The sequence below is a fragment of the Dasypus novemcinctus genome, chromosome 1 (genome assembly GCF_030445035.2).
Source record: "Dasypus novemcinctus isolate mDasNov1 chromosome 1, mDasNov1.1.hap2, whole genome shotgun sequence".
NCBI classification, from domain to species: domain Eukaryota; kingdom Metazoa; phylum Chordata; class Mammalia; order Cingulata; family Dasypodidae; genus Dasypus; species Dasypus novemcinctus.
Genome location: NC_080673.1, coordinates 101,219,487 through 101,246,428, shown reverse-complemented (window position 1 = coordinate 101,246,428; position 26,942 = coordinate 101,219,487). Strand labels below are relative to the sequence as shown.

The 26,942-nt window shown below is 39.1% G+C and overlaps 1 pseudogene; it reads right to left on the bottom strand.

Annotated features, from left to right (window-relative positions):
- Nucleotides 1-24,138: 24,138 nt before the first annotated feature.
- LOC101413084 (glutamate dehydrogenase 1, mitochondrial-like) lies at nucleotides 24,139-26,664 on the bottom strand (annotated as a pseudogene).
- Nucleotides 26,665-26,942: the final 278 nt, after the last annotated feature.

Here is a 26,942-nt window from a genome sequence, read left to right as displayed (position 1 = left end):
TACAGCCACAGACAAGGCACTGAAATCCAGAGCTATCTGCCATGACCATATACCCTACAGGTCTCCATAGCCCTCAGGAGAACCAGTATGTAGGGTTGTATCTACTTTTGGCTGTCTCTGGGTTCCTGCTGAAGTGTGTGTAAGCATGACCCCTCTGATGGCCTCCTGACTCTTTTTGCAAGACTCTTAACCATATAAACTCACTTGTCTTTGCCATTTCTCCCTTTTATTCCAGGTCAAAAAGCAGTTTTTAACACATGATCCTACATGTAGGCTGAGATATTCTGCTGGTCTGAGTTGACCCTTTTATTCAAGGTCTCTTTTTAGTTGCATCGCCAGTTAGTGATTGGTAGTAATCCCTTGGCACAAGGTAGGTTCATCCCTGGGAGTCATGTCCCACACTGGGGGGAAGGTAATGCATTTACATGCTGAGTTTGGCTTAGAGAGTGTACACATTTGAGCAACATAATGACACTCAGGAGGTAACACTTAAGCACCCTGCAGCTCTAGGCCTAGTTCATATTTCAGGCACACAGGCTCATAAGCATAGTCATCAGTATCAAGTGCTCATTATTGGAACATCCTTCTTCGATGGTTTTTGCCATTGCACTTGGGGGATTGTTGCTGTTCCATTGGGGAATGTGACAGAGCTCCCCTGGGTAGGAGCTGAGCACACTCTCAGTTTTCATTTGTAATTGTAACTACTATGAAAATACCCAACATATATCCAAACATTTTTATGTACCCTATATACTAGCCCTGGAGAAGTCCCTCCCAACCTTGTGACCCCCATCAATAACACCCCACACCAGTGTTCCTCCCCTGTCATAGTTGAACCTCTCTGTGGTTCAAAACTTCTTCAAAAATGAAGTCTAATATATTGCCAAATTCAATTAATAGGAAAATGAAATATAGTGATGGGTTTAAAGATTAGAAATAAGAATATATACTAATTTAGACAAACTAAAAATAAGCTGTGGTATTAAAAAATGAAAAATATTATAAAGCTTTCTTTTTGATGATTTGCCTTTCATCACTGTAATAGGTGTTGCCCTGTATGTACTGTGGCAATTTCTTTCATTTCTTCCTCAGTGTCTACATCCTTTTTTTTGCTAATTTATGATTTTGTCTTCAAAAAAGTTTTAGATCACAGTAATTCACATATACAATATAGGAGACTCCCATATATCCATCATCAAACCCTTTTCCCCTTCGCCAGCAATGAGCTTTTTACATGTTCATGTTTTATCTGCTGCAACTGTTGTACAAATATTGAAACATAGCTATCAAACATGGTTCCATTTTGGTTTACATTATGGTTTATAGTTTAGACTGTATAATTTTCTAAAAATTTTAGTTACCTTATGTTTTATATTATGCTTTACATTTTAGCCCATATACTTTCCTACATTTTTGGTGTAATTTAACATGTCTTATATCCATCATTGCATGATCTCGCGGAACACTTCCATTGCCCCCCAGTTACCCTGTTTCCATCTATTCTATACCTAACTCCTCCTCCCCTCAGGGCCCACAGTGACAATCAATTTTCACTACTTGAAGGACCAAATTCACAGATACTTGCAAAAATGCTGAGGCCTTGACATACTAGACTGTCATAACCCATTGGGAGCCACCAATTCTCTCAAGAGACACAATTCCCTCTGTTTGAGAACATCAGGCCTCCCCAGGATGTGAGTACACCTTCACACTCATTGTATGGGTCTCCACCCAATGATACAACACATTATGAAAAAATGAGCACTCACACACTCCCTAGAAGCCTGCCCCTGTGCCAGATGCCTCCCCTTAAGCACCTTATATACGTAATCCTTCCTTATTATATTTTCTAAAGAGTTTTCTCAACATTATAGTTTCAACTACATACCTGACAGTCCCCCATGTTCAACTATACCTCCCAGCCCTCCCCCCAGTTCATTGGGCCATCTGACCCATCCTCCCAACCCTAGCACCCCTACAGCCCACAAAGCCCCACTCAAAGGTATCCCTATGATCCCATCTTATCTCTTCCCTGTACAAATAGTTACCTCCAGCTCATCATAGATTTCACCCATGTAGGCATCATCTCACAACCTTCCTCTCCCCCTCAACTTCCTTTAAGCCTTTTATCCAGTCTCTAGCTCTCTCAGACAGCTTGGTGTGCTTATTTTGTATCAGAGAGGTCATGTAGTATTTGTCCTTCAATGCCTGGCTTGCTTCACTCAACATAAGGTCCTCAAGATTCATTCATGTTATCCCATGTGTTTGTACTGTATTCCTTCTTATAGCAGAGTAGTATTCCATTGTACGTATATACCACATTTTATTTATCCATTCATCTGTTGATGGTCATTTGAATTGATTCTAACTTGTGGCAATAGTGAATAATGCTGCTATGAACATTTGTGCATATATTGGTTTGTGTCCTTGTTTTCAGTTCTTCTGGGTATGTACCCAGCAGTGGAATTGCTGGGTCATAAGGCAACACCATAGCTAGTTTTGAGAAACTGCCAAACTGTCCTCCAGAATGGCTGGATCCTTCTGCATTCCCATCAGCAGTGGATGAGTGTTCCCATTCCTTCACATCTTCTCCAACACTTGTTCACATTGTCTTTGGCACCCTGTTTCCCCCCTTAACCTTGTGGATTAATTTTTTTAGTGTTTTTCTCTTCCATTATGCTGTAAGCCTTCTTATAGTGGGGACCAAATTTCTTAACTGTTTTAATCCTATTTCCAGTGGTAACTGGTTTTTGCCCAGGGGTAGTGAGGATAATATGAAGAACGTAAGTAGATTGGTTATGATTCAAGTATCTGGCAAGGTGTTTGGACTTTATCCTACAGTCCAATGGTTCTCAACCTATTTTTCCTACCCCAGAATGCAAAGGAATTCCTACCAGGAAGAATTTAAAAAATGTTTTTTTAATGAAAGTTAACAGATCACAAGGAACATTACATTAAAAAACATAAAAAAACAAAAAACCTAAGAGGTTCCCAAAAAACCCACTCCGCACTCCTCACCTCATCATTTTTGTAAATTGTACTTTTTTGAAGATATATAAATCACCAAAAAAATGTTACATTAAAACATATAAGAGGTTCCTGTATACACTCCACCCCCCACCCCTATTCGTCTCACACCAACAACCTCTCCCATCATTGTGGCACACTCATTGCACTCAGTGAACACATTTTGGGGTACTGCTGCACCACATATATAAAAGTTTACCCTGTAGTAAAGTCTAGCGTCTGACCCTGCAATATCATTTAGGACAACTCAAAATCCCAAAAATGCCCCCATTTCACATCTGTTATTCCCTCTCCCTGCCCTCAGCAACTACTGTGGCCACTTTCTCCACCTTGATGCTAAAATTTCTTCTATTACTAGTCACAATATTTCTGTAGTAGAATATCAGTAAGTCCACTCTAGTCCATATTTTATTCCTCCATTCTGTGGACCCTGGGATGGTGATGTCCTCTCCACCTCTAGATCAAGAGGGGTCTTAGATTCCACATGGATGATGAATGCAATTCCTCTGCTTGCACTTGTAGGCACTCTTGATTCCGTGGTGTGGTGGTTGACCATCTTCACCTCCCTGTTAGCTGACCTGGTAAGATTAACTAACAAGAGAGTAGGAGTTGCCACTCTTCTGAGGCTCCAGGCCCAGTTGGCACATGGGCAGTACACATTCAAGTCTCCTGAGTATGCACCATCCCTAGCACCAACCACAGGTTCACTAAAAGTGACAGAAGAGGCATGTGTAGAATGGTCACATCTGAGTCCAACTCCATCACACTCAGGGGCACAAATTCCAAAGTAGGGCCTTCTGACATGGCACAGAACTCCAAATCCATCTGTCATGACCATATACCCTGCGGATCTCTGTAGTCTTCAGGAGAACCAGTACATAGGGTTATATTTACTTTGGCTTTTTCTGGGGTCCTGCTGAGGTGTGCATAAGCATGATCCCTCTGGTGACCTGCCGGCTCTTTTTGGAAGACTCTTAGCCATATAAACTCATTTGTCTTTGCCAATCCCCCTTTTATTCAAGGTCAAAAAAGCAGTTTTTAACACTTGATCCAACATGTAGGCTGAGATATTCTGCTAGTCTGAGTTGACCCTTTTATTTGAGGTCTCTTTCTAGTTGCTTCATCAGTTAGTGATTGGTAGTAATCCCTCAGTGCCACGGAGGCTCATCCCTAGGAGTCATGTCCCATGCTCGGGGAAGGTAATGCATTTACATGCTGAGTTTGGCTTAGAGATGGTCACATTTGAGCAATATGGAGACTCTCAGGAGATAACTCTTAGGCAACTTGCAGCTCTAGGCCTAGTTCGTATTTCAAGCACACAGGCTCCCAAGCATAGTCATCAGTATAAAGGGCTTGTTATTGGTTCATCCTTCCTTGTTGATCTTTGCTGTTTCACTTGGGGGATTATTGTTATTCCATTGGGGAATGTGAAAGAGCTCCCCACCAGGAACTATTATTCTCTCTTGAGTGTGTGTGTCTCTTGGGGGGAGGGTGATGTGAGAGAGTTAGAAGACTCTAGAAGGAAGAATTTAGTTAGAATCTCCAAGGAGAGGGTCATCTAGGTTTTGAAAAAGTTCCTTTATTGATTGTGAAATCCATCTTCCTAGTCTCCACCAAGAGCACTGAAGAGATTGAAATTTTTAAGTGAGAGCATGGAAAGATGAAGAAGCATTTTTGGAATGATATTGGCAGGGATACTGGTTTGGGGATATAGCATGAAATCAGAGGCAAGAGGAAATTGTAGTCAATTTGTTTTAATGCAGTAAAAATCGGGACTATATTGTGGATAACAGGGCTACAAAGGAAGGGTCGATGTAAAAATATTTTGAAGGAAGAATTGGTAAGAGGAAGAAATGAAGAGTTACTATTAACTTTAAAGAATGTGAGCTGCACCAATAGGAGAAAAACATTCCATTAAAACAGGGTAGCAAAATGAAGGTAGTAAAATGAAGAAGCCAGTTTAGGGCAGAAGAATGATGAGTTTCCACCTTTTTTCTTAACTTGGTGTCAGTTAGAATTAACTCTTGTTATTTACATTTTTGCAAATAGTTTTTGTTTTCTGGTAATAGTTTATTTTTAACTATTTTATTAGGAAATAAAACAGAGAAATGCACAAAACAAAGATATACAGCAGAAAGAAATATCTCAAAATTTGCATATAGTTTTTGAGTCAAGTATTCCTCCTCACAAATATTTATTTTTGGGGGTGTTTAATTTGCTGTACAAAATAATTTGCTGGTACCATAGCCTGTATTTGCACATGTTACTTGCTCTTTGAATTAAGAAGATTTCCTATATTTTCCATGTAATCCTTCTTTGTTGGTGTAAACATGTGAGCTTATTCTCCACAGGAGTATGTGTAAGTGATGACAGTTTGAACAGGTGGAATTAGTCGAATTCTCTTATGTTCAGATCATATCTCTAGATCAGTTACTATAACCCAGATTTCAGATCCATTCTTTAGTGTAAACATATCCTATTGATCAATATGGTAATACTCTCCAACAACAGCTGTCTACATATCTTTCCCTTCATCTATACACATGCCACTTTATCTGTCAATAGATGGATTATATTTCCCATTCCCTGAATCTTGACTGGTACTGTAACAGGTTTCAGCCTGCCAATTCTCAGTCTAGCCTTTAAAAGGCCTGAAGTTTCTGTTTTTGCTATCTTGGAACCCAGTTGCTGTACTATAAGTTATTCCAGGCTATCCTGCCAAAGAGGAAGGTCATGATAAAAGTCCTTTGGACATCTGAAATCATGTAGAAAGAGAAGACCACATGAAGGAGAATCAAGATGGCCCAGTCAAAAGCCAGCACTCAAATCCCTAGATGTATGTGTGAGACCTTCTTGGATCTTACAGCCTAGTCCCCCTTCCAGCTGAATGTGGCTTTATGAGTGACTTCAGCCAACACCATGTGGAACAGAGGAAGAACTGCCCAGTAAACTGTCAAAATTGTGAACAATAATAAATTGTTTAAGCCATGAAGTGATAAGGTATTTGTTACACAGAGATTGTTAACTGATACACTATATACTTAAAGTTCTTTTGAGTCATGTAATAAGTAATAGATAAAAATAAATATGCTATGATGGGAGACACTAAAACATGCATTTGAGAAGCCCCATATTAGATCTAGAATATTTCCAAAACTGTTGAAGTTAAATCTTTGGCTCATTCAGAAATAATCACTACCTTCAATTTCTGTATTGATTGTTCTTTTGCTTTAAAAAAATAGCATCTTTTATCTGTCACCAAATAAGATGTTCTTTTTATTTTATTTTTGAGCTTTTAAAGGATGGTATCATACTGTACAGAGTCTTCTATGCCTACCTATTATATTTCTAAGATTCAACTATACTATTGCATGTAGGTATTATTCATTCATCTTCATTATTAAAGGAATTCCTTTGTATGAGTATGCCACAATTAAACCAAAGGTCTTTGGATTGTTTCCAAGTCCTTGCCATGACATACTGCATGGTCATGACTTATTTAAAACTGTTTTTACATTTCCAAATTTATGAGTTTTTAACATTTAACTTCTTACTATTGATTTCTCATTAAATTGCATTGTGGTCAGAGAACATGATCTGTGTGATACTGATTTTTTTTTTTTTTTGAATTTCATTGATATTTGCTTTATGGCCTCATATATATAGTGACTTTTTATAAATGTTCCATGTATGCTTGGGAAAGATTTATTCTCTGTAATTGGTGCAGAGTTCTTCTCATTGTCATTAAGTTAAGCTTATTAATCATATTCTTCAAATCTTTATATCTTTACCTCCTGCTACCCTTTCTTTTGGCTGGCAATTCTATCAAATAACTGAAAAATACATATTGAAGTTTCCCACCATGTGGATAGTTTTGTCACTTTCTCCCTATAGTTCTGGTAATTTTTGCTTCATATATTTTGACTATTTTATTAGGTGCCTACAAGTTTAAAATTGTAAATTACTGTTAAATTGATTTTTAAAAAATCATTCTGTAGTCTTTTAACTGTAATAATGCTTAATTTTCCTTTAAATTTTTTCTGATATTAGTATAGATAGATTTAAATTGGTTATTATTTGCCTAGTATACCTTTTTCTACCTTTTTACTTTCAACCTTTTATTGTCTTTATACTTTATGTATCTCTCTTGTAATCCAATTGAACAATTTCTACCTTTGATGAGCCCAGCTCCTTTACATTTACTGTGATTACTGATGTATTTAAATTTGATATCATCAGCTTATTCTTGTGATTTGTATTTTACTCTCTTTTTTATGCTTTTTCCTCCTCCTTTGTTACCTTTTTGATTTTTTAAAATGTTGTTCCTAATTCTACTTTTTAGAGGTTACCCTTGAATGTTTATCATGCATACTTAGCAACCTAAATTAAGACCTAAAATTAATCAGTAGCTTAATTTTCTTCTAATAAGATGAAGAGGTAAATACTTAAATACTTAAAATCCAGTAATATCATGACACTTTAGTTCAGTGTTTTATTCACATTTTTAAAAATCTACCAATTATTTGTTATCATTTTAGATATTTTTTCCATTTACTTAATAACCTTCTTTCTTGCATTTCAGACCTTCATTTTGGGGCAATTTTTTTGTTGTTGTTCTTTTTCAAGACTTTCCATAAGATAATATTTTAGTTAAGGTCTGTTGATGGTAAATTCTGTTTTTGATTAACTCAAAATGTTTTTTATGTTGTCTGCTTTCTTTAAGACAGGATGGACTGGTGCATAGTTCTAGGTTGACAATTATATTACTTCAGCACTTTGAAAAGTATTCTATTATACTGGTCTTCTATTGTTATTATTGAAAAGTCTCTTATTAGTAATTTTTCTCTGGCTTCCTTTACAATTCTTTGAGTTTTGTGTTCTAAAGTTTTACTACAGTATGTCTAGAGAGTATTTCTTTTTATTATGCTTTATATTCATTATGCTCTCTTTACCTGTATGTTCTTGTTTTTTATTGGTTCTGAAAAATTTTCCCTACCTCTCTAAATACTGCCTTTCATTCAGTTTCTTCTTTGGAAACTTGAATAAGCTATAAATTAGAATTTTTTATTCCTTCCCTATGCAGTCTTCTGGGTAATTTCTTCAGTTCTATCTTCCAGATCACTAAATCTCTCTTTGGCTAGGCCTTCTTTCTGTTTAATGTAATTATTGACTTTATAATTTCAATAATTATCTTTTTTAATTTCTAAAAGTACATATTTGATGCTATAACAAATTTTTCTGGTTGGCTTTGAAAGTCTTATTTTTTCTTCATTTTAAACTCCATCTTTTAGTTTTTAAACATTTCATATACAATTATTTACATACTCTAACTGATAATTCTGGTATCTGAAGTTCTTGATATCTAAATCAGTTATTGTTTTTTGGTAACTATCATGCATAGTGGCTTATTTATTTGTGTGTTGGTGTTTAAAAAATTTTTTTTAAATTGTGAACTGGTGTTTGTTTGATCTTAATCTCTGTAAGTCAAAATTGGGATTGCTTTCCTTTAGAGAGCATTTACATCTCTCATCCTGGTTCCAGGAGGTCCTGGAGATGTGGAATTAGTCAAGGCCTTAAGGTAGGAGAGTCAGGTTTAACCATCTTATCCCTGGCCTTTACTGAAATAATCCTTTTTCTTTTCTTTTCTTTTCTTTTCTTTTCTTTTCTTTTCTTTTCTTTTCTTTTCTTTTCTTTTCTTTTCTTTTCTTTTTGTTTCATTTCGTTTTGTTTCTTTTCTTCTCTTTTAAGATTTTATTTATTTATTTCTCCTCTCCTCATTGTTTTGCACATGGTGTCTAATTTCTGTGTCCAGTCTCTGTGTGATCTTCTATGTCTGCTTGTCTTCTCTTTAGACCGCACTGGGAACCAATCCTGGGAGCTTCCAGAGTGGGAGAGAGGTGCTCAATCTCTTGTACCACCTCAGCTCCCTGGTCTGCCATGTCTCTTATTGTCTTTCCTCTGTGTCTCCCCTTGTTGCCTCATCTTGCTGTGCCAATTTTCTGCACAGGCCAGCTCTCCACATGGGCCAGCACTCCTGTGTGGACCAGCATGCTGTGTAGGCCAGCACTCCATGTGGGCCAGCTCGTCATTCAGTCCAGCTTGCCATGTGGGCCAGCCTGCCTTCCCCAGGAATTGAATCCTAGACCTCCCCTATGGCAGGCAGTAGCCCAATAGCTTGAGCCACATCCACCTTCCCCATTTCATTTTGCTATTCATTACTTTATCTTTTGCCCTCCAAGAGTTGTCTTGCTTCGTTTTTCCCAGTAATGCTTAAAATGGCATGTTTCTTTGTGTGTATGTGATTTACCCAATATCTAGGTATATTGAATTAGGAGAGCCCTTGACAGGATCTGGTCTGCTCTAATGCCAGGAATGGAAGTAATATATATTACTATTGTTGTAGGCAGAATTCTAAGGTAATCCCCAGTGACCCATAACTCCATTTTATCCCCTCCAATCTTGAATGTGGTCAGGATCTCTGAATATGATGGGATATTACTCTAATGATTGGTTTACTAATCAGTTGATTTTGAGTTAACGAAAAGATTATTCTAGGTGGGCCTGACCCAATCAGGTAAGTCTGTGAAAGACAGATTTAAAGAAGCCAGAGAAATTTCCCTGGTAACTTTGAAGAATTAAGGTGCCATGATGTGAAAGGGCCATGTGGCTAAGATCTGAAGGCTGCCTTTAGATAACAAGTGACAGCTACCAAGAAATGGATACTTCAGTCTTACAACCACAAGAAACTGAATTCTGTCAGCACCTGAATGAAGTTGGCAGAGATCCTGAATTCCTGATTAAAATGAAGCCTGGACAATAACTTGATTTCAGCCTTGTGAGATCTTGAAAAGAGAATCTGGATACCATGTGCCCTGACTTCTGACTTACGGAAACTATTAGATAGCATGGAGCTGGCCCATGCGCAGTGCTGATGCTCTCAAGGAGTGCTGTGCCACGCAGAGGTGTCCCCTGCGTAGCGGAGTCCCACGCGCAAGGAGTAGCTGTAAGGATAGCTGCCCAGCACAAAAGAAAGTGCAGCCTGCCCAGGAATGGCGCCACCCACACGGAGAGCTGACATAACAAGATGACGCTACAAAAAGAAACACAGATTCCCATTCCCAGTGCCGCTGATAAAGGATAGAAGCGGTCACAGAAGAACATACACTGAATGGATATAGAGAGCCAACAACTGGGGGGGGGGGAGGGGGAGAAGGGAGAGAAATAAATAAAAAACAAATCTTAAAAAAAAAAAGCAATGATGAAATAATAAATGTGTATTGTTTAAGCCACTAAGTTCCCAGTAGTTTATTGTGCAGCAATAGGAAACTAATATAACTCTTAATAATCATTTCTTTAAACTATGGTTATCAATTGAAATTAATATAAATTAATATCAGAAACTAATATATTTTAAACCTACACTTTTTTTTTTGCAATTATGGAAGTGTTCAAGATAAAATTCTTAAAAATGTTTTCTAAATCCTTTAAAAATTATCATAAAAATTTCTGTTATGTGATTTATCTTATTATTTGCAGTTTATGTCATATTTTACTTTCAAGTGCTTAAAACTGTAAGCCTTCAAAAAATAATAATTAAACAGTATTCTATATGATTCTATCATAGGTATCTCAACTTACTTGAGGTTGGACAATAATGTTTGCTAATTTAGATATAGCAGTGAAGACAGTTAGCATATCATTATTTTAACAAATGAATTAAAATCAAATTAATATATGTACATAGTTTAAAAATGTATAAATAGTATCACAAGGTTTATAATTAAAATAAACAATTTCTTATTCACTTTTTTCTGACCCTCTAACTTGGTTCCTGGAGGTTTCTACTTTCTTTCTGTTAATTTTTTGGTAGTTATTTCTATTATTCTAAATAGTATGCTTTGATAGATTTTTCTGACATCAATTTAGACATTATCTCTGGACTTCCAGTTACAATAAATGAGAATTTACTTCTCTTACCCAACCCACAGACTTCATGTTCATTGTCTTAATATGTTTGTATCACTAACGTTAGCTAAATCAATAAACAGTGCTTCTTGTGACTACAAAAATACTATTATCTGTTGGGCTGGGAGTAGATCCCTCTAAGCTCTTCTGACTCACACAAACCAGTAATGCTTCAGAAATGGAGATAGAAATCTATTTATTCATAAATAAAAACAAAACATAATGACACGCCTATCCAATTTATATACAAAACTATAAACCCAGGCTATGCAAGAGTATGCAAATCACATAAGTGAGTTAAATATCCAGATGTAATATAATAAGGAGGAATGGGATTTGGGAAAACTTGGAGAATACATGGGTGAAGAGGGCAATCATACCCTATTTCAGATGATTGTACCCATTAGGAATATTGGATAAGGGTTTTGAGATCTAATGTTTTCATAAGGAAGTTAAAAAATCAAGGCATTATCAAGCAATGCTTTCTCCCCGAAGCCTGGTTGCTGGCAATCTGAACTCCTCTGTCAAAAGGCAAGGAACATGGTGGCATCTGCTGGTCTCTCCCTTCTTTTTCCAACTTTGTTGCTTTCAGCTTCTGGCTTCCTCTCGTTTTCTCCCTGCTTCTTTGGCTTTCTCTCTGTGCTTCTGTGGGTTTCTCTCTGTGTCTCTCTGTATTCATCCTGTTTATAAAGGACTCCATCCAGTAAGAGGATTAAGACCCATCTTGGGTCATGACCTACTGAAGTAATCTAATGAAAAGGTCCCACCTACAATAAGTTCACACCCACAGGAGTGACTTATCGCTAAGGACACAATAATCGAAGATCCACAGAAACCTCAAACTACTTTACATGATCTGCTCCAGATTCACCTGAGCTACTATTCTCCAGAGCTAATGATCTGAACCCTACCTGGTGGGGCCTGGGATTTTTATAAGCCCCAAGGTGGTCTTATGGACACTAAAATTTATGATGACGGATTTAGCATTCCTTGGCCCCCAAACTTTGTCCTGCTACTTCTATTCCTTTTTCTCCCAATTGTTCCCATTATCCTAAAGCTGGTCACATCAGAAATCCTGAGAGAGGGCAAGATCTGCAATGAGAGGAATGAGACAGTAGCCTCTATTTTGTTGCCAAATAAATATGATTATTCTTGTTCTTGCCCTTCTTCTTCCATTCCTTTGCTGCCTGAATACATTCTCCCATCTTTTCATCCCAGCCCACCTGTGGTCCTTGTCCCCAAACTCTCTGGTGTTCTTAACACAAATAGGAGAGCACACCTTGAAAATGGGGTAAATCCATTCTATCTGCCCTGCCTCACTGCTAGTGGGAAGGTGAAAATGGAATGGGAGAGTCAACTGTCCCTGCTAGAGCTCTGGCAGGAAGGTTAAATTGATGCTCTGAATAAATTTTGCTATAAAAATTAATTAAGTTCCTTATTTAACACTTTGGAACAAGTCTTGGACTTGTTCAAGTCTGAGAAAAACATAGGCCTTGATAATGGTGTTTAGTGGAAAATCCATTAATTTGAGTCCAACCCATTTGGAAGCCTGGAACTGCTTGTATCACTATGTGTCAAGGCTTGCAGAAGATAAGGTGAATTCCTCCACCTCTAGGCTTCTTGGAATGTGGGAATTGTCATTCTGAACAAAAGAAGCTTACAAACATTTTAATTACACTTCCAGTGCCTTTCTCACCGGTATATGGCTAACCTGAACAATATATAGCATTAGGTTCATCAGAAATACCAGTTTGTTGTAAATCGTGCGTTTTTTGTTTCAAGTACAATTCTCATTTTTAAAAGAGGATTCCAAATCAAACACCTTTTAATCACTTGTCTTTGTTTAAGATAGGCTTTGTGATATTGGAGGAGGAAGGGAATGAGAATCTGGAGAGCTGCAATGGGCCTGTTCCTATGAACCTCCTGGGATGGCTTAAGTAGAGACTAAGGCACTGCAAGTTACATGTTTCTGAGGGATTATTGCAAACCTGGTTGCTGTTAGGGACAAAGCAAAAGGCAAAATAATGCCAAAGCCCTGTTGCCCAGAATGTCTTGCTGCTGACATGAAATGGAAATTATAGAGGAAGAAGATGTCATTCTCACACACTTACCAGAGTTCTGGAGAATGCTCCTTGTTGTCTTTTTTATTTTTTCCATGAACTGCTCACATACACAGGGAGAGAAGCCTATTCTCTTTAAGGACATTAGAAAAATAGTTATTCAACCATGAAGACTGAGTCCTGCATACAGCTTTCTACAGAATTTGGGAAAAAAGCAATTCGGAAACTTTGATTTTGGGAATTGTGATGGTGCACACATATAATAGAATCACAGATACTCCATCTTAATAAAATAAACAGTGTATTATGTAGGTACATGTAATATAATAGGCTTGAACAGTTAAAAAATTTTTCACTAAAGCAATATGGTTTAGTGGAAGAAACATGACTTTGGAATCTAAAAGAAACAGGTACACATTTTCATTTGCCCACTTAAGCGTAAAACGTTCTTGGGAAAATCATTGGTGTTTTATCAAGTTTTTTTATCTACAAAATGGAAACAGTAATAACCACCTCAAAGGGCTAGTGTGGGGATGAAATGATGTGAAAACATCTAGCACAATGCCTGCAAGTTGTGGATGCTCAATGTTTGTTTAATATATTAGATATTTAGTTTTCTAGTCTAATTCCATTTTCATATATATGGTAAGTTAAAAGCACATTATTTTTATAAAAATCAATTAATTGTGGTCAAATATTATGGAAGTTTAAATAAGTTCAGAATTTTATTTATGAATGGCGACATATTCCAATGGGCTAAAAATATATTTATTTTATATTTTCTACTAAGCTAACGATATTCTTTTTTTTCTAAAGATTTATCTATTTATTTATTTCTCTCCCCTTTTCTCCCACCCCCACCCCCCACCCCCCGCCCTGGTTGTCTGTTTCTGTGTCTATTTGCTGCGTCGTCTTCTTTGTCCGCTTCTGTTGTTGTCAGCAGCACTGGAATCTGTTTCTTTTTATTGTGTCATCTTGTGTCAGCTCTCTGTGTGGGTGGTGCTTTTTCTTAGGCAGGCTGCATTTTCTTTTGCGCTGGGTGGCTCTCCTTATGGGGTGCACTCTTTGTGCATGGGGCTCCCCTATGCGGGGGAAACCCTGTGTGGCACAGCACCCCTTGTGTGCATCAACATTACGCATGGGCCAGCTCCACACAGGACAAGGAGGCCCGGGGTTTGAACTGCAGACCTCCCATGTAGTAGACGGACTCCCTAACCACTGGGCCAAGTCCGCTTCCCTGTATTCTTGATTCATTATACATCATGGAATGAAAAGTCTCATTAAGACAGAAAGGGATAAGGAGATTTCCTGGAATTGTATGTAAGTTTAACAATTGGATAGGATGATAAGGAACAGTAAGAGATACTGGATTAAATGACAAGCTGACTAACTGAATGATTGATTCTTCCCAACCCTGCTTTCCTTGCTTGCTGCACAAATAAAGTCAAATCCCATCGCTTTTTATTCCAAGGATTCTATTACTAAGTACTATAGGAAAACAGGAAGAAACAACAATAAAAAATAAGAACCTGAGGGAGGTTGTAAAGCCTGGGAAATGATGGAAATCTCTGCACTAAATGTCCCTGGTCTGTGCCCTGACTCCCCTGCTGAGATGTAAGTGGGAAACCTCACTGTTCTTTTCTCTCTATTTTGAGTTTTGACGGTATTTTGAAACTTACCAAATCTTCCTATGTCTCTATTCTGTCCTCTGACCACCTTTGTCAATGGTCATACAGATGAATTCCTCCTCAGTGGCTCTTCCCTCCAGTACATAGTCCAGAAGATGCCAACAAAGTAGAAAAACAGGAGACAGACTCCCTGTCTCAGGTGGGGAATCTCTAGTCTCAGTAACAATTGTACCCATTGTGTGGATCTTCTGGCCCTAACATACGTATGAATCTCATACTTATTTACTATTCCATTAAAATATATACATTTGCATGTTGAAATTCATTTGTTAGAAATAAATTCTTTTAGTTGCCTATGTGGTAACTTTGTACTGTGTCAATTTAATTTAAACTGGAACTACGTTTCTAGGAATGCAGAACCCTCTATGTTTCTGGGTTAGGATTGTTCACAAGAGAATACTGCATGAGACTCAGAAAACAGAAATGAGGCATAGCCATTCTTTATGCTCGGAAACGTGGTGCAGGGTACCAGTTCTATGACAGTCAGCCTTGTCATGTTGTCACTAATCTGCTGGCTTGCATTGGAGGCCAGGTGGGCTATGCCTGGGCTTGTAGTTCATCCAATCCTGGCTGGATCGTCTGCTTCAGCTTCTGTTTCCTGGGTGAATGTATGGAGCTCTATGTCAATGGGAATTACCTTCTCCTGTAGGTCACCTATGTCACTGAAGTTTGAGGTAGTTAGAGACAGATGTGGACTCTAGTTTATCCTGCTCTCCTGCTCTCATTAACAGGTTTAAACTTTTATTTTACACAAATAAGATCTAAAACATTTTTAATATAATCTAGCTGTTCTTCCCTATGACTCTTCTAAAGTCCTTATAGCACCTCCAGTCCAATATCAGCTACAGACGAAGTAGCCAGCTTCTTTGTTTTCATCATGGTTCTGCTTTGCTAGTCGGCCCACAATCAATACAGACGACAATTGCCATGTGCTTGTGCTGGGTTTTGAGATAATAATGGTGATCAAGATAAGCACTGATCTCTTTATAGAGCTTACAGTCCAGTTTTGGGTATTATTTTTATAATACAAAAGGAATAATATCTCATATTTTATAATTTTCAATAAAGTTGTGTTTCAATGAATAATACCTTTACTTTTTTTCTTGTTATTTAATCACTGTTACAAGGTCTTTATAGTTGCTGAGACCAAGCAGGGATTTAAGAGAACCCCTATCCTAAATCACATAATTTGTAAATTCATATTCCAGCACTTGTTTTAATGAAAAAGTGAGGAAAATAAATCAAAGTCCTTAGTTCCATGGATAAAATGTTACTATCAGTTGTGTCTACATATTAGCAAAATATTTACCAATCCAGGAAAATTACATAATCTGACAATGCAGAAAACCACATAGAAAATGGTAAGGCTTTCAAGTAGTTATGAAAATGAAAATATGAACAAATAAAATGTGAGTTGTCTTGGTGACCTTTCCTATGATGCTAAGCCTCACAGAATAAACATCTACTACTTTCACTTTTAGATCGTGTCTTACCACAGAGTGGCAGGAGAGGAGCTCAGATTTCTGTCGAAACTTTCATTGGAAGTGATCATTTTCAATGTCTGTAACACTGGGGCATAGCTGAAGTGACAGATTCTTCTAGATGGACTTTAATAAGTCATGATAACATTTACTCAATGGCCTGCGAAATACTGGGTAGGTCAGACTGATAATCCAGCCAGCTCTGTGTTCTGTCTCAGACTTTGCAATTGGAAGCCCGGCTGTTGCTAGTCTCTGATGTCATTTCCTAAGTGTTAGGGGGTCTGCCAATCACCCCGACTTGTTCTTTTTAAATAATTTATTAAAAAATTAATACATATTGGCCATAAAATTTAACTCTATAGAAATGTGTGACGGCAAATGTACATGCTTCCACTTGCCCCTCCCCTAAACCTAGTCTCAAAAATTAATATACATGTTTCTGAGCATTTAAAAAGACTATTAAGTCAACAAGTATTTATTGAGTGCTTGCTAATTACCAGGCAATATTCTTGGTATTGGGGATAATAGCACTGAATAACACAGACAAAAATATTCATTTGGTTTACATTTAGCCTACTGAAATCTAAACATACATATTAAAGTAGGTTAGCGCTTGTAACAACCAGGCTATTTGCATAGGCTAGCACTTGTCCCAAATATTTAATAGCTCCAAATTATAGAAATTTATTTCTTGCATATGTTGTGCTATAAACAGTCATGCAGGTACTCAGGATGATACAAACTCTCTCATTTTTAAGAAACGGATTCCAAGTTTGCAGAACGTGGTCTCTATTCCAGTCAGCTGGAAGGGGTCAAGGAGAAGAGTGTGGAGAAGGTTCTTTTATGGGCTAGGCTTGGGGGTGGAGCTCCTCCTCTCCACTCACATTTCATTGGCTAGAACCTGTGTGACCTTGGGCAAGTTACTTAAAATCTGTATGCTTTGGATTTCTCACCTGTAAAGTGGAGTTAAGAAGAATATCTACTTTGTAGGGCTGATGTGTTGATTAAATTATATAATACATTAAAAGCACTTTGTACATAGCCTGCCACAAAATGAGAGCTCAATCAATGTCCACTAAGGACTGCAGTCTACTTGTATACCAGGAAGAAGGGGAACATGACTTTTAGTGAGATGTTAACTGTTTCTGCCCAACAGGTTTAAACTTTTATTTTACATAAATAAGATTTGAAACATTTTTAACATAACGTGCTCCAAATATTTTTCCGTATTATAAATATAGCTATCATTTTAATACCTGTTTATTATTGTCCCATCTTTTTTTAAGATTTATTTTTATTTTTTTATTTATTCCCTGCCCCCTCATTGTTTGTGCTTGCTGTGTTCATTTGTTGTGTACTCTCTGTGTCTGCTCTTTAGGAGGCCCTAGGAACCAAAGCCGAGACCTAGCATGTGGTAGAGAAGCACTCAGTCACTTGAGCTGCCTCCACTCCCTGCTTTGATGTGTCTCTCATTGTGTTTCCTCTTTGTGTCTCCTCTTTGAGTCATCTTGTTGCATCAGCTCGTTGCACAAAACCATTGTGTCAGCCCATTGGTTCAGCTGTCTTGCTTGTCTTCTCTAGGAGGCATCAGGAACTGAACCCTGGACCTCACACATGATAGATGGGTATGCAAATGCTTGAGCCCACTTCCCTCTTCCTATCATTTTTAACAGCTATTTAGTATTTGCCTCCATTCTGTATGTATGTACTGTAATATATATAATTCTATTGATTGAAATTTAGGTTGTTCTTAATTTTTAAATGACAAGGCTTTGATGAATATTCATGTTCATAGATCTTAAGGCACTCAGGTTCATAGATCTTAAGGCATATCTCTGCTGTAAATTTTTGGATGTGAAATTCTTAACTTGAACTATCATAACAGTTCACAGAAATATTTGGCTATCAATCTTAGAAAAATTACTCTCATCTTGTGGTGTCTTCTCATTGTCGAATTACAACTCCTATATTATCATTATTATATTATCTAAATGGAGGAAATATTAAGTGTTTTAAAAGAATTTTTGAATGAAATAGTTCAATTTATAAGGAAATAATAATAGCTAACATTTATTAAATGCTTGCTTTATTCTAATTTTTATAGCAATCTTCTCAAAGCATGTCATTGTTTCCACTTAACAGTTGAAGACACTAGGATCAAAAAGTCTAAGTAAGACACTTCAATTCACATAGGAGCTGCTCTTTTAACCCAGTGGTGCTTAATTCCAAAGTACCTCTCTATGTGAGACAGTGTCCAAAAGAGATGACAATTAGGATAACTAGAGCACACCTACTATTAAATAGGATTAGTGGCTGCACTGAAAGGCTGGCTTTTAGCTTCAGCACACTCCACCATTACCATTTGGTGTGGATAACTCCTACTTCTTTCTCTGATCTCAGTTCACCTTACTTTCTCCAAAGCTAGGTCAGGTGCTCTGCTCTACTGCTAGGTCAGCATCCAGCCCTCTAGTACTTACTCACACTGTAGTACCTTATTTGCTCGACTCAGATGACCTCTTCCTTAGTCTTGCCTACCAGAACTGAGCTTTTCTAGGTGTGGTCTGCAGGGAACCTGCACAGAAATCACCTGGAATAATGGTTTAGGGCATGCTTTCCTGGCTTTGAGAGTTGGACTCCTTTTTAGTAAGTTCCCCAGGTATTTGTATGCACAGTAAGAGTTAAGAACCACTTTATTTAGCTTCTGGAGGAGAGGGACTGTCTTCCTTATTGCTATTTCCAAGGGCCCAGATATTCAAGTACTCACTGAATATTTCATAAGCAAATTAATGGACCAACTTCTAGTTCCTAAACAAAACTAGGATCATCTCTGTACCCTGGACACCTAGCACAGATTTGGAGCATTGTGCTTAATAAGTATTTGAGGAAGTTTTAAATGAATGAATAAACAGCAAGAAGTTAACAAAGATAGGTTTAGGTATGATTCATTTTGTACTGGTTCTGTGATGTTGGACAATTTCACACACCCTCTCTGAACCTGAATTTCTGCATTAAAAAGATGGTATATCCACATATTACACAGCTCAGTATGGAGTCTAAAACTTTAAATGATATTGTATATATAAGCCACTTAACACAAGGTCTGACACAGAACTGCTAAATAAAATGATGTACATTGTAATGATAATAATAATGCCTATAAAAATTGTTTCAAAAGCACCACACAGATATCCGGCACTATGATTATTTTCATTAAGTATTTATTCAAGCAGGTGGCATAGAGAATTGCATTCCTCTTTGCCCATTAAGTAAGTGATTTCTCTTAATGTTCTCAGAAGATGTTTAATGGGCTAAAGGTCCAGAGAAAGAAGGCAGGTAAATTGCAGTCTCTCACTACTCAGCCCAGTGGAGAAGGATCTGAGCCAGGACAATTTCTGGACTGGCATACCCCACTGTGGATGCAGCTGCCTTCTCCACCAGTTCTTCCAGAGATCAATAAGAGTCACTGTTCATCAGGTCAGGTAGGGAAGGCGCTGATGAGAGTATAGAGGACCTTACAAGTGATCTCCAAAGACTTCTTGCCCTAAAGTGAAAATAAAACAGAAATTTTACATTTGAAGAAGTCAGTTTCAGGCTTTGGTTTCTGATATTTTGCCCATTTAGGGGTTTTATCACTCTTCTGCCAACAAATCACATTTTGATCCACTTCAAAGGGTTCTTCCATTGAAGTAACAAACAACAGTGCTTAAGGCAGCCCTCACGTCTGCCACATACTTACAAAGCTGTTACATGGGTCTCCAGAGAGGATATCAGGTCTTATGGATTTTGTGTTTCTATGTAAGCTACATGTTTTCATTTTCTTCTGAAGGAAGAAAATTGCAATGAACATAATTCAGATCTAAATGGAATCCTAGAGTTGAACAGATACATGCCCATCAAAATTAGTGGGAAGAAATGGCCATCAAAAGGGGAAAAATCAATCAAAAGAAAATTAAGAAAAGTCCTGTGATCATGCAACAAAAATATCAAATAAACAAACTAATTAATTGATGTACTTATATATATTTCAGGCCACCCCCCTGTACCCACACAATCATCTGGGGCATTTACCCTACACAAACTCCGCAGCTCAAAATGTTCATGTTTTATGACATGTGACACATCATGGAATAGTGGTTAAGAACATGGACACTAGAACTAGACTGCCTGGGTTCATGTTGCCAGCACTATCACGAGTGGGCTGAGTGAAAAGTTACTTAATGTCTCTGAACCTCATCTTCTCACTTGTGAAATGAGGGTGAGCATAGCACCTTCCTCGTATGGTTGTTTTGAGGATTGAACGAGTTTCTGCACAAAAGCACTTAAAATAATTCCCAGCACGTAGTAAACAAAATTTACTATCAGAATTGAGCAGATACCCAAAGAAAAATCAGAAATAAGATACACTGTGGGAGGGAGGGAGAGATTAAAAAATGCTTGTGTTATGGTTGCAAAGACCTACATTCAGCTAAATCCAAAGCCAAGTCTCCATTCTCATGTCCTTTCACCTTTTACAGCTGTCTTTGTTACCATACCCCCTGACTTTCCTCTCTCATCCCTGACTGCTTCTTCTCATTCTCCTTTGCTGACTCCCCCTTCTCTCCGTAACGTCTGACACTGGACTTCCTCATGACTCAGTTTCTCTCTAAACATTTTCTGCAGGCGATCTTACCTGGAGATCCAATTTATTTATTTATTGCATCGAATCTTTCTTTAAAATTTTTACAGAAGCTTTAGATTACATAAATGCTACGTCAAAAATATAGGGGATTCCCACATACTCCTCTTCCTCCGTTTCCCCCTCTCCTGCTTTCCCCCATTAACATCATCTTTCATTACTGTGGTACATTTGTTACGATAAGTGAACAAATATTGAAGCACTGCTACTAACCATGGTCTATAGTTTACAGTATGGTTTGCACTTTGCACCACACAATTTTATATATTTTGACAAAATGTATAATGGCCTGTATCTGTTATTGCAATACCATGCAGAAACAATTCCAATGTCCTCAAAATACCCCATTGTTACACCTATTCTTCCCTCCCCTCAGAACTGCTGGTGACCACTGTCTTCATATAAATGTTACCAGTTCTTCTATTACTTGAATAATAATGTCTGCTTTAGCCCATAGTTGCATTCCCCCCTTATGTTCATTCCTCAGTCTTGAGGATTTTGTTACCAATCTCTTTAAATGTCATCTATATTCTAAAGACTTTCAAATTTGTTTTCCAACCTAGTCCTCTCCTATGATCCAGGTTACTTAACTGGTGTTTTCACTTGGTTGCATAATAGGCATCTCAAATTTAATAGTCCCAGATTGGTGCTTTTAGGCCTCTTCTCCCAACTGTTCTTTCCCATTACCCCCATCTCAGAGAAATGACAACACCTATCACTCAGCTGCTTCAATTCAAAACCTCAGGATCGTAGGTGAGTTCCCCTTTTTTCAAGCCACTCCCATCCAATTACCAACCCCTTAAATTTCTACCTTTAAAATACAACACAAATCTGACAACTTCTTTCAATCCCCACTAACATACTACCATCACCTTTCACTAGACTGCTACTAAATCCTCCTAATTTGTTTTCCTACCTATTTCCACTCTTGCTCTCCTATAGTACATTCCCACACTTTAACAACTGCTATCTTCATCTATATAAAACCTTGTTACTCTCCTACTTAAAACGTCTCAGTGGGTTCCCTTCTACCTACAATAAAACTCAAACTCCTCTCCCTGGTGAACAGGTCCTTCATGATCTGGATCTTGGCCACCTCCCTAACCTCATCTGACACTTTTCTCTGTCTTGCTTTCTGGCCTTTCTATTCTTAAAACAGGTCAAGCTATTTCTTTCAAGCATTTGCATTTTTTATTTTGAAATGTAGAATTTTTTAAAAAGATTTATTTTATTTATTTACCACCCTCCCCACTTGTTGTTTGCACTCGCTGTCTGCTGTGTCCATTCACTGTGTGCTTCCTGTGTCTGCTGGTCTTCTCTTTAGGAGGCACCGGGAACTGAATCTGGGACCTCATATGTGGGAAAGAGGCACTCAATAGCTTGAGCCACCTCAGCTCCCTGCTTTGATATGTTTCTTATTATCTTTCCTCTTTGTGTCTCCTTGTTGCATCAGCCTGCCATGCCTGCTCATCACTCTAGCTTGCTGTCTTGCTTGTCTTCTCCAGCAGGCACCGGGAACTGAACCCTGGACCTCCCATGTGGTAGGTGGAAGCTCAGTCATTGAGTCACATCCACTTCCTGAAAAGGTATACTTTTAATAACTGCTTTTATCACCAGGCTAAGCCATATAGTTACAAAGTAGTTAGAAATATCTGAAAGGGTACTATTATTATTATTATTTTAAATATTTATTTATTTATATACTTCTCTCCCTTCCCCCTGCCCCAGTTGTCTGTTCTCTGTGTCTATTTGCTGTGTGTTCTTCTTTGTCCGCTTCTATTGCTGTCAATGGCACGGGAATCTGTGTTTCTTTTTGTTGCATCATCTTATTGTGTCAGCTCTCCGTGTGTGCGGCGCCATTCTTGGGCAGGCTGCACTTTCTTTCGCACTAGGCGACTCTCCTTACGGGACGCACTCCTTGCGTGTGGGTTTCCCTTATGCAGGGGACACCTCTGGGTAGCACGGCTCTCTTTGTGGGCATCAGCGCTGCGCATGGGCCCGCTCCACACGGGTCACGGAGGCCCAGGGTTTGAACCAGAGACCTCCCATGTGGTAGATGGATGCCCTAACCACTGGGCCAAGTCCACTTTCCAAGGGTACTATTATTAATAAATTTTAAATATTAACAAAAAAGCTCATTCTTTATATAAATATCTACTACTTAATTGGGACACTATTTATCAAAAGGCCCTGGCCATATAATTCCCAAACAAAACACTTGATCCAAGGTTGTTTTCAGTCCACTTTGTTAATTAACATTTGTGCAGAATAGGAGGCCTCTAAAAAGAAGAGGACAGAAAGTCCGCAGAGTTGGAGTCATTGGCAATGTCAGACCTGCCATCCAGTCTCCAAATAGGCAGAACAAGTAAGTGGTTTTTTCTTTCTGGGTTACTCTATTTGAATTATTATTTAATTAGTCAAAACAATAGATCTTCAAAAGAAAAGAAAATTTAATTAACATAAGAGGGTATTGCATTCTTTGACTATGTGTCAATTACATTTAGCAAGTTCAAATAGTCTCAACAAAAATAGCTTCCATTGTTTGCAGTTATGAAGATAATTTAGTTCTCAGTCTGGCTTTTAATTTTTGTTGGACAGCAATACACGATAAGCTATAAATGATATTGTTTTATGTTATAAAACAAGTTTTTTTCATTTATGTTTCTAGGCATTCACTGCTTGAGTCAAGGTTAGGCTTGTTAAGCGATTAAAGGCAATTTTATTACAGCAGCATGTACTTATTTTATTCTGTAAGAATAAAATGCACAAAGAGAAACAGCTTTTATTTTTGTTTGCAACCCATAAAGTTGAGTTATTTTGTTGATGTGAAATACTTATTACTCACTTTAGGACCACGCTACCTTCTGAAAATGCCACACACACCTTCTTAAATGTAAAGTTATAACATGTCCCATATGTGACTAGAGCAAAAGAATGCAAGCAATGGCTGCCCTTGGACAGCACGTGCTGTCTCCAAACAATAGGTAATTAACTTGTTGGGAAGATGGAAGAGACTTTATATTTAAAGGTAAATGGCCCTACTTTCACACTCATCAGCGGGTACATGATTCCCCACGCTTCATTTCTTTCTTTGAAAGGGGCTGGTTAGGATTGACTCATTGAGAATGGTGTCCATTACCAATAAGTCATGAGATAAACAGATTTCTGTGGTTACATATAAACTTGTGATAGGTTTGTAGAAGTTACAGATGGAGAGTGTGATGAAGTCAGCTATGATCCATTTAGGTGAAGGTCACCCCAGCTTCATTGTACACCTTGAAGACTTTCTCAGGGGCTTTGATGTAGGCAGTTGTTCTCAGGCCCAATCCCAGGGGCATGATATGCCTGGAAGAATGATCCATAGAGTGCACTAGCCAGAGTGCAGGATGTCTTTCTCAGATGCACCTGACATCCTGTCTTGGAACTCTGTTGTGGGTACAATGGGAATAGTTCCACCGTGCTTTCCAAATTTTCTTTCCAAACTCTCTTGAACAGATGAGAGTAAGTGGTATTTAGAATTCCCTTCATATTTGAAGGTCAAACATCCACAGCTGACATGCTTTAGATTCTTCAGCCACTCAAAGTAAGACACTGTCACTCCTCCAGCATTCAAGTAGAGATCAGGAATAACTATGGTGTTCCTCTCTATAAAAATAGTATCAGCTTCTGGAGTTGTCAATCCATTGGTATCTTCAGCAATGATCTTGGCTTTGACTCTGGGGGGCCTATTGGATTTGGTCAACTGCTTTTCACTGGCAGCAGGGATCAATATATTACAATCTGCTTCTAAGATGCTCTCTTCATAGAGCTTTGCCTTGGGGAAATCTAGGATTGATCCACGTTGCATTTTAATGTCTTGCAATTTATTTGGGTCAAAACCATCTGGATTCCAGATGCTCTCATAAGATTCACCAACACCAACACTTTCAGCACCAAACTGATGTAAATATCTCATACAATGCAGGCTCATGTTACCAAATCCCTGAATAAAAAGAGTTTTATCTTCAAAGCCTGGTGTCATTCTCTAAAATGCTTGTGTAGGAAGCTTCATTGAGGAAGTTTTCAATCCTGTGAAAACCCTGCCACTGGTGGTGGAGATGGGTCCAGGCTGATGGGCTTATCGGTGATGTTAATGTTAATATCGTAGTGCCCTATAGTCTGGTGTAGGTGTCAGCGATCCAGGACATCCCACACTCATCTGTGTTTGGAGAGGGCATTCCATGCCAGGACCAATAAAGCCCTTCTTTGCTAACTCCATGGTGAGCCTCCTTGTGATCTTTTCCAATTCATTATCGATATAGTTCTTGGGATTGTTCTTAACACCCGCTTTATCACCTCCAAATGGCACCTCAACCTCTTGACACTTACGCAGGTCATCAGAGATGTCAAAGCTTTCACATCATCCACACTCACATCTGTGCTGTAACGGATGTCTCCCTTGCAGGGTACGCGGTGCTGGTTGTGCTGGGCTTGGTAGGTCTCGGTGACTTCGCAGGGGCTGTTTTCGCTCTGGAGGGGGAGGAGACGCTCCGCACAAGGTTGCAGGGCTTATGATCTGTAGGAGGCCGCGCACTGGCTTGGCTTCCGCTTCTGCTCCTCGTTCTCACCGGTCTTGAGGTCGTCGACCAGCTTGTCCTTGATACTGGCAAGGGCTCCATCACTTTCAAGAAATTGGGGTCGCCCTCGCGGTTGGCTGCCGCCTGGCTTTGGGTCCCGAGTGGGTGGCGCAAGACCCGCTGGGCGGCAGCTCTGGGCGGCCCACCGGCCCGGCCCAGCGGCGCTGGGGAGTGGGCCAAGGCCAGGGCGCCGGCCGCTGCCGAGCTGCAGCTGCAGAGCTCCGCCCAGGCCGCAGCACGCGGCGAGGCCCGGGGCGCCGCGGGGCGGAGGTGCGCGGGGGCCACTGGGGGAGCGAGCGCGGAGGCCGGGGCGGCGGGAGGAAGAGCCGGGCTGGCTGCCCTTTGGAGCAGCAGCAGCTACCTGCCTTCCCCGCTGTCCTCTCCCTTTGCGGGCCTCGCCGCCTAACCCTGAGGACCCACTTTGGGGTACGCGTCTGGAAAACAGCCAGTGAATGGCAGGACGCGCGGGAACGCCGTGGAGCCGCGCCCGGCCTCCCTCAGCCCGGCCTCCCTCAGCCCGGCCTCCCTCAGCCCGGCCTCCCTCAGCCCGGCCTCCCTCAGCCTGCTGGAGGCGGGCGCGCGGAGGCGGGGCCTCCTTTTACCTGGAAGAGCCTCCAGCTCTTTGCACGTTCTGACTCCTTCTCTTTCTTCATATCTTATCTCTAAAGTCCTCTCAGTCTTCTCTGGCCACTCAAAGTATAATTTCCTTTCCCAGGTATTTACTGTCTCATCACTGTATTTATTTCCTTCATACTCCAAATTACAATGGACTCTAATCTTATTCCTTCACATTGTCGAGCTTTCTCTTTAGAATGTAAGCCGTCTGAGGATAGGGACCTTGCCTGGCTTGTTCTCTTCAATTTCTCAGTGTTGGGATGAATGGGATTCTGTTAAGTTCCGTAGTTTCAGATACCAGGTTAACTTCCTGGATCTTGGGTGCTGAGGATAATTCTGTACCCTTGTATTTTTTTTTTTTTTATTCATTTTTAAAAACAATATTACATTCAAAAAATATGAAGTCCCATTCAATCCCACCGCCCCCACCCCCCACTCCCCCCACAGCAACACTCCCTCCCATCATCATGACACATCCACCGCACCCGGTAAGCACATCTCTGGGCACCGCCGCACCCCATAGTCAACGGTCCACATCATAGCCCACACTCTCCCACGCCCCATCCAGTTGTACCCTTGTATTGAACCTATTCCTTTTAGTTTAAGCAAGTTTGAATGAGTTTCTGTAAAAAAAACCCAAACATATCCTAACCTATATGTCATTTTCCCCCTAATTTATATATAACAATCAGTGAAACATAATAAATAAAGAAATATTTGCCAAATAAACTGGTACACATACAAAGATGCGGTGCTGTAGAATGGAACCACTGGCAGTAGCTGGATTTTCCAAGTGAAAGTTAAAATTGCTCACT